The sequence below is a fragment of the Jaculus jaculus genome, chromosome 1 (assembly GCF_020740685.1).
Source record: "Jaculus jaculus isolate mJacJac1 chromosome 1, mJacJac1.mat.Y.cur, whole genome shotgun sequence".
In the NCBI taxonomy this organism is placed as follows: Eukaryota; Metazoa; Chordata; class Mammalia; order Rodentia; family Dipodidae; genus Jaculus; species Jaculus jaculus.
In genome coordinates, this window is record NC_059102.1 from 111641929 (window position 1) to 111656513 (window position 14585).

General features: G+C 40.4%; 1 pseudogene; it reads left to right on the top strand.

Annotated features, from left to right (window-relative positions):
- Positions 1-4524: 4524 nt before the first annotated feature.
- Positions 4525-5574, top strand: LOC123464011 (annotated as a pseudogene).
- The last annotated feature ends 9011 nt before the right edge of the window (positions 5575-14585 follow it).

Here is a 14585-nt window from a genome sequence, read left to right on the forward strand (position 1 = left end):
AATCAAGTATTATTATTATTGACAGTTTGTCTGTCTCCTGTAGAATGATTGTATCTCAATCATTTTTTGTCTACATACAAACTTTGAATATCCTAGGAAAAATTTCTTTAACTTTGGCCAAATACTGAAACAACTGTCAGAATACATAAATCCCCCTTTGCCTAGATATTTGATGATTTGCTTTATGACCAGCTGGATTACTCTTTCTTTAAAAGTTTCTCTATCCACAACATAAAATCTGGACTTTTCAAAGGTATACTTAGAAGCTTTTTGCAAATTAATCTCTGCTGTTTCTGCCCCATTTTCTTTCCATGTTTCTTCCTTCTATTTTTTTTTAATCAGGAAATTCTTCAATGGCTTCTCAGGGTACACAAGAACTTTCTCATGTATTTTTAGCTGTGGCTAAACATGAGCTCCCACTTAAGATCTGGGTTTTGAGCAACTCCCAAGGACCCAGCAGACCCATGATGTGAGAACCTTATCTGAAAAACTGTCAGATACATCTTGGGAGGACCATTCTCAGATGTAGCTCTGCTGGAGTTGTGCTGAGAAAGTATATTTGCTGCATGATACACTGTGTCTCTCTGCTTAAGAAATTGGACTTACTGTAACAAAACATATCACCTTGCACCACATCCCCCTTGCTCCTCCAGTTCCATACATTTATGGTCCTGGAAACCTTGAGCTTTGTGTTAGCTCCTTCATTTTCAGGCTCTGCTTTCTAGGAGACTTAGGCTAAGACAACATAATTCCATTATTCTCTTCCATTTCAAACAAGAACCTTTAACTGCTGAGCCATCTCTCCAGCCCCTTCTCTTCCATTTCACATTTTGTCTATTTCGTGCTTGGGCAGTACTCCACTCTCCATTGCTCTTTTATTTCATTCCACACTTAGAATTGAATCCAGCACCTTGTGAGTGCTAGTCAAGTGATTTAGCAATAAACCATATTCCTATCCCTCTCCTCTTAAAGATCCAGTTTAATTGTGGACATCTCTGCTACATGGTAACTTATGCTTCTGCAAAAGCATATTATTTCGTATATTTATAATAGTGAACCAATCTTTCTATTCTTGAGGATGGTAAGCTTATTAATTTGCCCCATATCCTCACTACTTGGGATGCTACCACTGACATAGGACTCTGAAGTTACTTAAAGTGTAAATGGGACAATAGTTCAGTGAGCATCATGGACTAATGCTGAGGTATTTTTAAATTGTTTACCACTGGAAAATATTGGTATGTTGTTATCTTTATTTATAACATAAAGGATCTAGGAGGTTCTTTGACATGTAACCAAGAGGAAAAAGTTGTCAGGACAATGCTCAGACATTCAATACATACTACATGTTATTCAATACAACTCTGTATTACTGACATGAATTTGCTGCCTATGTAACTATTCTAGTCATTCATTCATATAGTTTTTGCACTAACAATATTGTGTTGTAGATATTTTATATGCATTTTACATGTGAGGGAATGGAAAATCCAGAAAGTTCAAGACATGTGTCAGCCATGAAGCAAGAGGAAGCTCAACATGTCAAGAGCCATCCTCACCATGTTGGCATCACCCATTTTTGATGTGGTTCAGTGAGGACTCAACAGGAAGACACGATTTTTAATGATTTGTCATTTTTAGTCTTCATTTTCTTTTTTTGTTGAAGTACATATTATTTGTCACACCTTTTTCTGACACTTCCTTTAAAGACAGGCAGTTGTCAACTGACTCTTCTGGCTGAGATAATGGTGCACATGGGTGGTGGAGACTGGCATTTCAACAGTTAATATCTGGTGGCATAACGCATCCTGGAGTGTGGAACAACTGAGTGAGAATTTCAGCATATTGGACTTTGATAGGCATAGGGTGAAACAAATGAACCTGCTGCCATAGGAGGCATCCCATTCCATTTGACATCAATTGAAAAGCTTAAAGAATTCTTTAAACCTTCCCAATCTCTTTTCCTGCAGAGATAATACCACATCATTTCAAGAAAGAACAGAAAGTTTATTTTGTGCACTTTTCAAATTTGGAGACTCAGCCATCAGTTCTTACAATTTGAACAGTTCAACAGAATGCTCAGATAAAAGGTCAAGAGAATATTATTCCCCCTGTTGTTGTCTTTTAGTTAGTACTGTTGTACACTTCTCTGTGGGAAGACATTTCTGTTCTGTTTTCAAGATAAAGACTCAAACACCAGGAACCTGCCAAAATAAATTATTTCATAAAACAACTTTTTCTGAAAAGAAGGGGATGAACATTTCTTAATCTTCACAGTGCTCTCCTTGTTTTACATAAAGGAATTGTTAAAATGTAATCATATGGACCTGGAGGCCAAAGCACTGTGGTTGCTGGCAGAAGAAAGTAAAAGCAGAAACTCACAGTTGATGGCTCTGTTACAGAGCTTTTTTTTAATGACATTGTTTTTCATGACTTTTTTCTTGTAGTCAGGAGAAACTTTATCTCACCTATCTTCAGTCTGGTTGCCATGTCTTGCTTTCTTTTTAAATGTAAGATGACTTAAATTGAATGCATCCATCTCCTTTGAAATTGTCCTGGGATCTTGGTCTGCAGCCTCTCTCTAGAGGAACGGCATTATCTTCCTGCGGCACTCTTAGGAGCCATCTTGATGTCCTTGCCCTGTTGAGTTGCTATTCTAACAGTCAGCCTTCTTAATTGCTTTCTCCTGTGTGCCTCTGCCTTCTCCGAAGTACTGTGCTTGGGGAGGATGTGCTAAGTTTGCACATGAATCCTTGCCACAGTCTCTTAAGTGAATCCTCCTCGTCTGCTCTAATCTCCATTGCCTTCCAAGGGTAGTAATGGAGGATTCAAATTTCTCCAATTTTTCTTAACCATCCCCACCCCATTGTGGATGGAATTTCATGAACCTATATTTCTGACTAGACAGTTCTATTTGTGTTCCTCCAAAAACATGATGATATTTCAGGCATTCTTTTAGGCACAAATATCACCTTACTCAGTCATCACAATGATGTAGTGCATATCGGATGGGCATTCAGTTTAGTCAGGTAGTGTAAACCATTGTGTAAACTGGAGCAGGTGATGGAGCAGATCCTCCTTTGTAAAATTATACTATTGGGCTCTATACCATATGAAGATTTAATGCATGCATGTATGAGCAATGTCTAACCTATAGGGTATGCACAGTAGATGTTGGCTCTTCGTATTATTCTACCCAGTTGGAGGTAGGTTAAGCTATTTTCAAGGAGCTATACCAGCTAATGAGTTGGAGCTTGGATTGTTGGGACTGTAGAATCCAGTCAAACATGATGCCATATCAACTTCTGGTCACAGCTTTTATATCTCCAGCTCTTTCTTAATCTCTTCTCTACCTCTGAGATGGTATGAAAACCATGGAGAGGTGGCACATGATCCTACCTGAGCCTCTAGCTGCTTCACTTGGAACCTGGCCATGAGGCTGTGATCACCAGCTGCGGACACCCCTCCTCTCTCTCTCCCTCCCAGCGGACTCTGAACATTATGAATGAAATGTCTGGGGTAGATAATGTTAAACAGCTTGGGTCAGAAGTGTTACCCACAGGATCATGTTATGAACTTTTGTTTCCCAGATTTTGGCACATGTTGGGGAGGCTGTGGAACCTTCAGGTGGTTGGACCCAGCTGGTGGAAGTAGCTTGCTAGAGGTAGGGCTTTGAAGACTACTGTCTGGCCTTTGGTTCCTGCCTCTTGCTCCACTTCCTGGTCTACCCTGATGTGAACAGGCTTTCCCATACACTTCTACACTATGATCTATCTACGTGAGTTTCTTCACTATTTCTTCCTCACCGCAATATACTAAAACCCTCTGAAAACAGCAGTCAGAATTGATTTTTCCTTTCTTATGAAGCTTCTGTCAGGGAGTTAGTCACAGTGCCTTGAAAATAAATAATACAAACAGGAAGAGCCAACTTCTTAGAATTGAGGAACCTAGACTGAGACTCTCATTGAGGAGAGTAGAACAACTCCCATCTTCAAACCACAAGGAAGGTTTCTACAGAAGCTTAAATGTACTTTAGAATGCCAGAGTTGGCTGAGACTTACCGTCTCATGAAAGGTGACCATATTCAGTGCATGAATCATGATCATGGCTGGAAGAGCCTTTTCACATTTTTGACTCATCAAAAACAAAACAAAACAAAAAACCTCTTGGAGGCAAGATGGATACAACCAACAGGAAAGGGCATGCATAGTAGAGATTGTAGAGAAAAGGTCAAAATTTTGCTGGGGGGCTGGAGAGATGGCTTAGCGGTTAAGGTGCTTGCCTGTGAAGCCTAAGGACCCAATTTTGATTCTCCAGGTCCTACATTAGCCAGATGCACATTGTGGCACATGCATCTGCAGTTTGTTTGCAGTGGCTAGAAGCCCTGGTATGCCCATTGTCTTTCTCTGTCTGTCTGTCTCTCTCTCCCTCTATCCCTGTGTATTAAATAAATAAATAAATAAAAATTTTTAAATGATGCTGGAAGTGAGCTGGGAAGCCTCCAGCAGTGTCAGAAGTAGAGGAATGGGAAATTCACTATCCCAGGTTCTGTTTGTAAAAGCACATAAGAAATGAATACTCATCTTTTCTTCTAGAGGAATAAATTATAGAGTAGCACATTTAACACAGGACTTGAGGATTTTCATGTCTCACTTTAAAGTATATACTAAAATGAATCATGAAGATAAAATATTTATGATTAGTAGGTACTTAGAATGAAAAATTGCAACAAAAACATGCTTTTTAAAAGTTTTTGGGCTGGAGAGATGGCTTAGCAGTTAAGCACTTGCCTGTGAAGCCTAAGGACCCCGGTTCGAGGCTCAGTTCCCCAGGTCCCACGTTAGCCAGATGCACAAGGGGGTGCATGCGTCTGGAGTTCGTTTGCAGAGGCTGGAAGCCCTGGCGCGCCCATTCTCTCTCTCTCTCTCTATCTGTCTTTCTCTCTGTGTCTGTCACTCTCAAAAAAAAAAAAAAACCCAAAAGTAAAAATAAATAAAAGAAAAAAAAGTTTTTAATTTTTATTTATCTATTAGAGACAGAGGGAGGGAGGAAGAGGGGAGAGAGAGGGAGAAATGGATGTGTCAGGGCCTCTAGCCACTGCAAAGAAGCTCTAGACACATGTGCCACCTTGTGCATCTGGCTTATGTGGAACCTGGAGAATTGAACCTGTGTCCTTAGGCTTTGCAGACAAGTGCCTTAACCACCAAGCCATATCTCCTGCCTAAAACATCTGTTTTGAAGCTAAGAAAACACAGGATCCTTGTATGTAGCTTTCAAATTCACCCCATGGGTCATCTTCCAGATTCCTTGTCCAAAATATTGAAACCCTAGGTGAACTAAAGATGACTAAAACTACTTTGAAAGGTTTTCCAACCTTCTGTCTTTTGACCCTGCTTTTTATAAATTGCCAATTTATGCTTTTTTTTTAATTAGAAAAAGAAACTCTTAGTTTAGATTTGTACATGGTGGTATCACTCCAAAAGCCAATCATTTGTGAACAATGTCTTTAGTGTTACCATATTAGATAATAGACTATGGTTTCAAAACTCTCAGATCATAGATGTAGGATCTTAGTTTGTCTTAAGAGAAGAGTTCTAAGAAAGTTTTGGACAAACAACCTTATATGAACATCCCCTCTGCCAGCTACCAAACATGCACCATGTCTTCAAGATCCATCACAACCTCAAAATACAGAAACAGTGAGTGAAAGATGTTCAAAGACAGAAACAATGAATCAAAGACTATTCTTCCCAGTGATCTACCTGATATGTTTTTGTTATACTGGCTGAAGAAAAACCAATAGACATACCATGGGGGGAAAAAAAACAGAGACAGAAGAGGATTTGAAAGCAAGAAAGAAAAGGATTTACAAAAGGCAAAGAAGAGTGAAACAGAAGATGACCAGTGGGAACCTGAAATGAATCACTGGATAACCAATTTGTGTTTCAGTGACTGTATGTTTACTTTTCACTCTCTGTGTGGTGGTTTGGGTGTAGATGTCCTCCTCCGCCTCAAGTGTTTATGTTTACATTCACTTAGTCCCCAGCAGGTAGAGCCTGCTGGAGAAGATGTGTCACAGGGGCTGGGCCTTGGGTCAGCCCTACTGTGTGTTCAGAGACAGCTCATGCTTGCTGTTCTCTCTCTGCTGTAGATGTGTGATGCTGTGAATTGGTGGCTTTTCTCCACTATGATAAAACTAACCTTCAAATCTGTAAGCATGAAGAAAATCCCTTTCCTCCCAAAAGTTGCTTTTGGTTGTATGTTTTATTCCAGCAATGAGAAGGTAACTGCTACACTTTTAGTATTGAGGACTATGTCATGTCTAATCAGTATACCATTAAAAAAATTAAACTCTTAAAATCAGTGGTGATTTTCTTTTTCTAAGTAAAATATCTCCAAAACTTAAAAAACAACAACAACAATCTATTGTGGTTCATGATTATTCACATCAGGCATGCTAAGTGATTTTAGTGAAGCCAAGCCCCTAGAATACTAGAGATCAGAAAAGAAATAGTATGTGTTTAATATATGGCTGGAAGACATGTGTTGGGCCTAGGGTACCGAGGACATTACCACAGACAGTGGTCGCATCATGGACACAGAACCTACCAGGATGGAAGATGCAGAGCAGCTACTTATCTACCCATTCCCTTACTTCCTAAGGATTGGGGAATGTATTTCCATTAAAAATGTGGAAACTGAGGCCCAGATAAATGAATTAGTTTGCCAAATATCACAAGCCCGTGAAGTCAAGAAGTTCTTTCTAGACATTAACTCTTCCATTGGTCACAGCATGTTCTCTGCCTCTTTGACTAATACTGTATTGTTTGGGAAATAAGCCAGATGCTTTCCTTTAGCTGCCTGAGAATTTTCTCGGTACTAGAGTTCTTCGTATCGATTGTCTTGCTAAAACAGCAGATGTATTTAGGCATAGTTATTCCTGAATAATACAATAACAGTTTTTTTCACCAAGTCCCTTCAGAAGTATATAGTTATTTAAAATAAAATCAGTTCCAGGCTCAATCCTTTTTCTTTAAGATCCAGAAAGTAGGTTCTAACTAAAATTCCAGAAAATAAATACAAAATATAAATTTTTTTTTACCTGTACTGGATAATAGGAAAGGATGTATGTTACTCAGAACCAGCTTGGAAAACCTTCACTAACTGGCAACTGCAAATCTTAGTCTGGCAAAACAAAGTTCTTCACACCCCATCTCTTTCATGTTTTTTCTGGAATACCATCTTTCTAGTGAGATTTCACATAAAGCATCCCAGTCCTCTTATTCTAGTCCTACAGCTGTTCTTCCCGATTCCCCCACACCCATAGCTTAAAAGCAATCATCTGATTTATAAATTTAACTTTATTATTTGTTCATTGTCTATCTCCCTGTTTTGTACCACATCACTGGAACGTATTTCTGAGAATTTTTCATGTTGTTACCTATAAGTATAGCTAATTTGTCCTGGTAGTTTCACATAATTTGAATATGTCAATTTTTTTTTTTTCTGGTTTCCTACAGTTGGGATTTAGACTGTTTGCAGTAGGTACAGAGTAGGTGTTTCCAGTTGGTTTGGAAATGTAGAAACCAGCTTAGGCTTGGAGGTTAACAACAGAAGGAACTGACTACCCCACGTTCTATGCTCATGAAACCCTTAATCCAAAGCTGCCACCTGTCTCTCACCCAACTTGGTATGAGCAAGGGCCTGAGAGAAAAGTAGTGGCTTCTTGGGGAATGCTCTGTTCACAAAGTTCTCTTCCTAGCCCAGAGCGGAAGGGAAGGATCCCCCAAGGAAATCCTTTGTGAAGCTCCAGGCTACTCTCACTCCCACACCACTGTGAATTTTAAGCTAGAGCACCTCTCCTCAGAAAGTTACAGCTCCTCTTGGGTGTTAGAAAGAGGGGAAGGAAGGGTGGACAACTCAAGGCAAGGAGCCCTACAAAGGCCATCTGAATCCCCTCTGCGTGGTGTGCCAAAGAGACACTCTTCTTTTTACTTTTAGATGAAGCATAAACACTTCTTTGGCAGACTTGCTTAGCAATTTGAGCTGAGATCGTGTATCATTCAGATGGGACTTTCGTCTCTTACCACTGACCTCAAAGTTGTTTGCTTTCTTATTTTAACAGTATTCTTTTAAAGGCCCAAATTTCAACAAAAGATCTGACTTATAGTGAGGACAACAATGCCTTCAAAATTACAAGATGATGAAAATTATGCTGTATTTAGGAGCTCTAGTGTCATAAAATAATCAGAATATTTAGCAAAATGAGGACTTGAATACGCCAGCCTTCTAGAGTAAATTTTAGAAATATTAAGAAAAGCTTCCAGACAGTTTTAAAGAACTATTGAATATTATTATCCTGAAATACATTTGAAGATTAAAACATTAAAATCTCATGTATAAGTAATGTACCATTTATATACGACTAATGAAATATTTTTCCATTGGACCTTAATATTTGCCTCCCTGGTGGTGTTATTTCTGCTTTGATCATATCATCCACCCAGAGTCCTTACATCTGAAATGGTCACCCCCACCATAGTTCCTTCTGGTGGTCGGGCAGGAGTACTTGTGCATGTTACAAAAAACTTAATGTTTCAATTAGCATTATAAAGACCTTAAATTATGCCTTTACATTTCTGACTTCACCCTGTGGTTCCCTTTGCCTCTTTTCCAAATCTTCTTATGGCATATCATGTTAGAATTGGCTCTCATTGCCAAAGGTTTGATTAAGTAAATGTCATAGCCAGAAATTAAATTAGAAGCACTTATCAAATTGCAGCCAGTGATATCGATCTGTAAGTGCAACCTACATATTCAAACGCCATGGTAGGGTGTGGGCTTGCTATCTATGAAATGAGTCGTAGTAATAAATTGGGTATGCTACATTTCCTCACCATGCTTTTAGCTTCCATTAAACCAATTACTGAAGTGGTGGGGAGGTAGGTGGGAAAAGGCTGTGAATGCTGCAGTGAGGAGTGGGTAGAGCACTGTTCACTTAGGTATTTTTTTTCCTTAGGAGTTATTTTCCAACAGAGTTTCTCTACTGCCCACCCTCAGTGTATATTGGGGGTTTCTGACTTACTGCACTACAAATTGATTCTTCTCCAGAGAGATGCTATTGTTGACAGAATTTCCTTTACATCATGGTTCGTTATGAGTTTTTGTCCGATCACAACATATTAGGGGAGCTACTGCCAACATTTCCCCACCAGCCTCTTGGCCATCACCTTCAATTAGGGAGAACAGGTGTCCCATCGACAGTTGTGACTGCTGAGGGGGCATCTACAGCTGCCAGGGAAGAGCCAAGACTCACAAATGAAGGGCCAGATTGCTGCCCTGGGGCATGGTGGTTTCACATTGCCTGAGCAGGGGCAATTACTTCCAGCTCAGAAGGTGCAAAAGGACTGTGGAGGCTTTCTCCCTGTGGGAGGCCCTGACAAGACACAGTGAAACCCCGAATTAATTGGATGTCAGTCCTGACTTTCCTGTCAAGAGGATTGTGATAACTGGGTCATTCTTATTTTAATACTTGATAAGGAAACTGGAGGATGAAAATCATTGTCTGGATATTTCTGGGGCAAACGCGGGTAGAAACAGGTTCACGGATGGGGCAAAGCTCTTGGCTAAATATGATTTTTCTCATTTTATTCTGTGTCTCTCCCCTTCAGCTCCCTTACTGTGCTCCTGCAAGTACCTAAAACATTGCATGGTACTGAAAGAACTTCAGAATTACAAAGATTGATCTCATGCCTCCAGTTTTCCAATTATTTATTGGCATGACTCCATATATTGCTTCATTTATTGAGCCTTCATTTTCATATCTATGCAATAGATTGTTGTGAAAGTTGACAGTCAAATAATGTGAGTAGTTTTGCTCTTGGTACATTATTGAAGACTAGTGCCTTTGTTACTCCCAGTATCATTTGTCCATTTTTTTTCATTGTTGATCTTCACACATGTTCATGTACATCAAGCTTATTCTGATAATCTTTTATACTCTTAGATTATTAAAATAATATAGCATATCAAGCACAGTTTAACTTTATAATGATTCTTTCATTTAGTGTGTGGCTGACTCAGTGATGGATGGATTTGTCTGTTGGAAATATATTTTCATAAGCAACAGTGTTTTCTGTGTACTGACTATTTCAGGAGGTCAGGGGAAGAAGAAGACTTTTTCAAAGAGAAACACGAGCATTCCAAAGAGGCAAAGAGTCTTCTCATAGAAGAGAAATATGCTTATACTTATGTGGTACTTCATGTAAAACTAACTTTCTATAAAACAAAATAAAGTCCTGCCTAAATAGTTTGTTTGGTGATAGTATATTTTACTCTTTTTCTTTTTCATGTGTGTGTGTTGGGGAGTGAGCTATGCATATGTATGTGCCTTTTGCAGTGAGGTGTGCTCAGCTGCAGTGACTGGAGCTAAGCATCAGTTGTCCAACTCCAGTGTTCTTCCACCTGTTTACATTATTGACTTTAAGATTCCCATACGCCTTCCCCATCCTTTGCTGTATCCTTCATTCATTGAAGAGTATCAGGCAACAATAAATCAATTGAAAATAAAATGAGTATTTGGCGGGCCAGGGACAGGGCTTAGTAATATATCTGAAAGGTGAAATGATGGGATAAAATTGACTGGTTGATTCCTGTAAGACCTTTCCTTACATTAATGAAATGCAGTAACCCATTTCCCCTCCAAGAATACATCTGGTGTAATTTCCCTTTCAGCCATAAATTTATGCAGCCACAGACAGCTGAGCAATAAATTCTTTGTTTAATTTCTCAGAGTTCCCTGTGAGAAAGGGGATCCTTCATACAATTGTACTTGATGTGAAGAAGGGACAGCATTCCTAGTCAGTGTTTATCTCTTTGTGCTGTACATAGTCTTTAGTTTATTTTTATGCACTTAAGTATTATAGATAATTAGAGTTCTAATTATTTTAGTTGTTCCCATCTTTAGTAGAATTGACTTTGAGGAAAGGAAATTGGTTTTTTTTTGTTTTGTTTTTTGTTTTTTTGAGGTAGGGTCTCACTCTGGTCCAGGCTGGCCTGTAATTAACTATGTAGTCTCAGGGTGGCCTTGAACTCTTGGCAATCCCTCTACCTCTGCCTCCTGAGTGCTGGGATTAAAGGCGTGTGCCACGACGCCTGGTTTGTAAATCTTTTTTTTTTTTTTTTTTTTTTTTTTTTTGGTTTTTCAAGGTAGGGTCTCACTCTAGCCCAGGCTGACCTGGAATTCACTATGGTGTCTCAGGGTGGCCTCGAACTCACAGCGATCCTCCTACCTCTGCCTCCCAAGTGCTGGGATTAAAGGTGTGCACCACCATGCCCGGCTTGGAAATCATATTTTTAAAATTTTTTTTTAAATTTATTTATTTGAGAGCGACAGACACAGAGAGAAAGACAGATAGAGGGAGAGAGAGAGAATGGGCGCGCCAGGGCTTCCAGCCTCTGCAAACGAACTCCAGACACGTGCGCCCCCTTGTGCATCTGGCTAACGTGGGACCTGGGGAACCGAGCCTCGAACCAGGGTCCATAGGCTTCACAGGCAAGCGCTTAACCGCTAAGCCATCTCTCCAGCCCTGGAAATCATACTTTTAATGGCTTTAATTGTTCTCCTGAGATGAGGTGGCCCCAGCCCTAACAGACCCTTGCTTACTCATTGCATGTTCAAGTGCATTACTATTGCTCAGGGTAAGGGGGAAGAGTTCTGTGCTGTCTTAGGCTATCATGTGCTGCTCCTGGATAGTAGTCCTGGCAACAGGTTGGAGCTGAAACAAATAGAGGCTATTTTCATTCTTTCTCTTTTCCTTTATGTGGAAGTAAAACTCTCTAATCACCAGGCATGGTGATGCACATCTTTAATTCCAGCACTTGGAAGGCAGAGATGGGAGGATCACTGTATATTCAAGACCAGTCTGAGACTACAGAGTGTTTTTTAAGTCATCCTGGGCTAGAGTGACACCCTACCTGAAAAAGCAAACAAATGAAAACTCTAGGCATGGAAATTTGCTCAATGGTTAAAGGCACTTGCTTGCAAAGTCTGGCAGCCCATGTACACTTCCCAATACACCCATGGAAGCTGAACACACACACACACACACACACACACACACACAAAACACCTTTCTTTTTTTTAAATTTTATTTATTTATTTGAGAACGACAGACACAGAGAGAAAGACAGATAGAGGGAGAGAGAGACAATGGGCGCGCCAGGGCTTCCAGCCTCTGCAAACGAACTCCAGACGCGTGCGCCCCCTTGTGCATCTGGCTAACCTGGGACCTGGGGAACCGAGCCTTGAACCGGGGTCCTTAGGCTTCACAGGCAAGCGCTTAACCACTAAGCCATCTCTCCAGCCCACAAAACACTTTTCTAATCATTCTTCAGCTTTGCTTTAATAACCTAGACATACAATAGATATACCAAGAGCTCTTTACAGTAAGTTGTATAGAGTAGTGAACTGGCATATGCTTTCAGGGAGGAAATGCACTAGTTTTTAGTGAGGCAGGAAAGCATTGGGAATAGTTTGGCCACCCAGGACACCTCCTTATAAACAATGTACCTAGCATCCTATTGGCATTGAACTGCACATGCACCCCATTTTTAACAGTGAAGTAAGTTTTCCTCCCATTAGTAACCATGATTTATGATGAGTTCCTATTAGAAAGTATTAGGTACAATCAGGATTGGAATACTGGGGGCCATGAGGTCAAGACAGGTTTGGGATATGGGCAACAGGGAAAATTGTATCCTCTGAATGAACTTTTAGGGAGAAACCCTTATTTACCATGTGTCGTCATTTGACTCAGGTGTCCCCCATAAACCTCTGTGTTCTGAATGCTTAAGTCCCTAGCTGGTGCCACTTTGACAATTGAAGCTTCCTGGAGGTAGTGTATTTTGGGGGGCAGGCTTATGGGTGTCATAGTCAGCTTCACCTTGACAGTGTTTGGCATACTTTCCTATTGCTGTTGTCCATCTGATGTCGTCCCAGGAGGTGATGTCCACCCTGTGCTTGTGCCATCATTTCCCCCTGCTATCATGAAGCTTCCCTAGAAAATAAAACCCTTTTCCCCACAAGCTGCTCTTGGTCAGGTGTTTTCTGCCAGCAATGCGAACCTGACTGCAACACCAGGTTATGTTTATGCATAACTGGGCATACATATGATTAAAACCAGATGCATCATGAAAAGGAACATGCACAGTAGAGGAAATGTTATATTACCCAAGCCTCCATCAAACAAACCAGAGGACCACACAAACTGCATTCTGGGCAACCTGAAAATCCTCTGAGAGAAGCTGCAGATGGCTTCTAGGTCCCCTAGAGTACTCAGCACTCAATAGCCTTTTGAAGCGCATTCAAACCTTTCCTGCCTCTTTGCTCTTAGTAGAGTTTCTTGCTGCTTAACTACTTGTGTGTGCCTTTCTTCAACTGTTTGAGTAAGATGCCAAGAACCTGGAAGCCCCAGAAACAGAAAGTTGAGAATACATGTAGACATTTGCTCCAACCACTGTTATGGTTGTGTGGTGTTGTGTATATGCATGTGTGTGCAGAAGCATGTGCCCTGTGTGTGCATTGAGGTCAGAGCAGACTGTTGAGTTTCCCCTCCATGGCTCATCCACATGTTTCCTTCAGACAGGGTCTCTTTATTGAACCCAGCGCTACCCCAGTAATTCATTGGTCTCTGATCCTCACAGGTCTGGTGTTAAAAGAGTGCATGGCCATGTCTATCTGTTTGTATGCTTGCTGGGAAATCAAACTCAGATGGTATCAGGCCTTTATGGTTGATCTGCAAGCATTCTTACCTGCTGAACCATTTCCCCAGCCCACGCTTATATTATTAATAGGCTATTTTAACCAAGAAAACTTTGCTCAGTAATCCAGATGTAGTAGAATGCTGAAGGTGATGATTGTGTCAAAAAGGACCTATACAAATTGAAAGACAATATGAGTAATATACATATTTTGTCTATTTACACAGACACTTATAGAATTTTGTAGCTAGAATTTTAGGCATATTGATATCCTTGGCAACCAAGTAGCACACGATGGTGAAAGAGAACCAGTATAACATCTTTACTCTCTCAGGTAAGATCTAAATGAATAAGAAGACTAGGCATTTAAAAAAAAAAAAACAAACTCTGCACAGACAGATTCCTCTCGGGTTGCATTCTAGAATCCAGATGTTCTTGGACGAAAACAGAAAGATAAAAATACCCAGGGCAGTTTCTATTAACCTAGTTTTCAGTTTAACTGGACTAAATGAATAGAAGTGTGATGAAAGAGGCATCTCTCTTTACCTTAAAGTGGGATTCCCTTGTGCTGATTGAAGTTAGACTTGGGACCAGGCACAGCTGTAGGGAGACTCTCAAACCTGGGCAATTCTGCCTTTATGATGCTGAATAGCACAAAGTTGCATGTGGTACCTGATGGAATTTGAGTGGTGAGGTGGTGGGTGTGGTTGTGCTTCTATCTGTGTGGTCCCAATGTGCCCAGGTTTTCTGGACTGTGAAATCCAGTCTCTCAGACCTTCAGGTCATAGGACAAGTGACAAAAGTAAATGCTTTTGCTACCACAG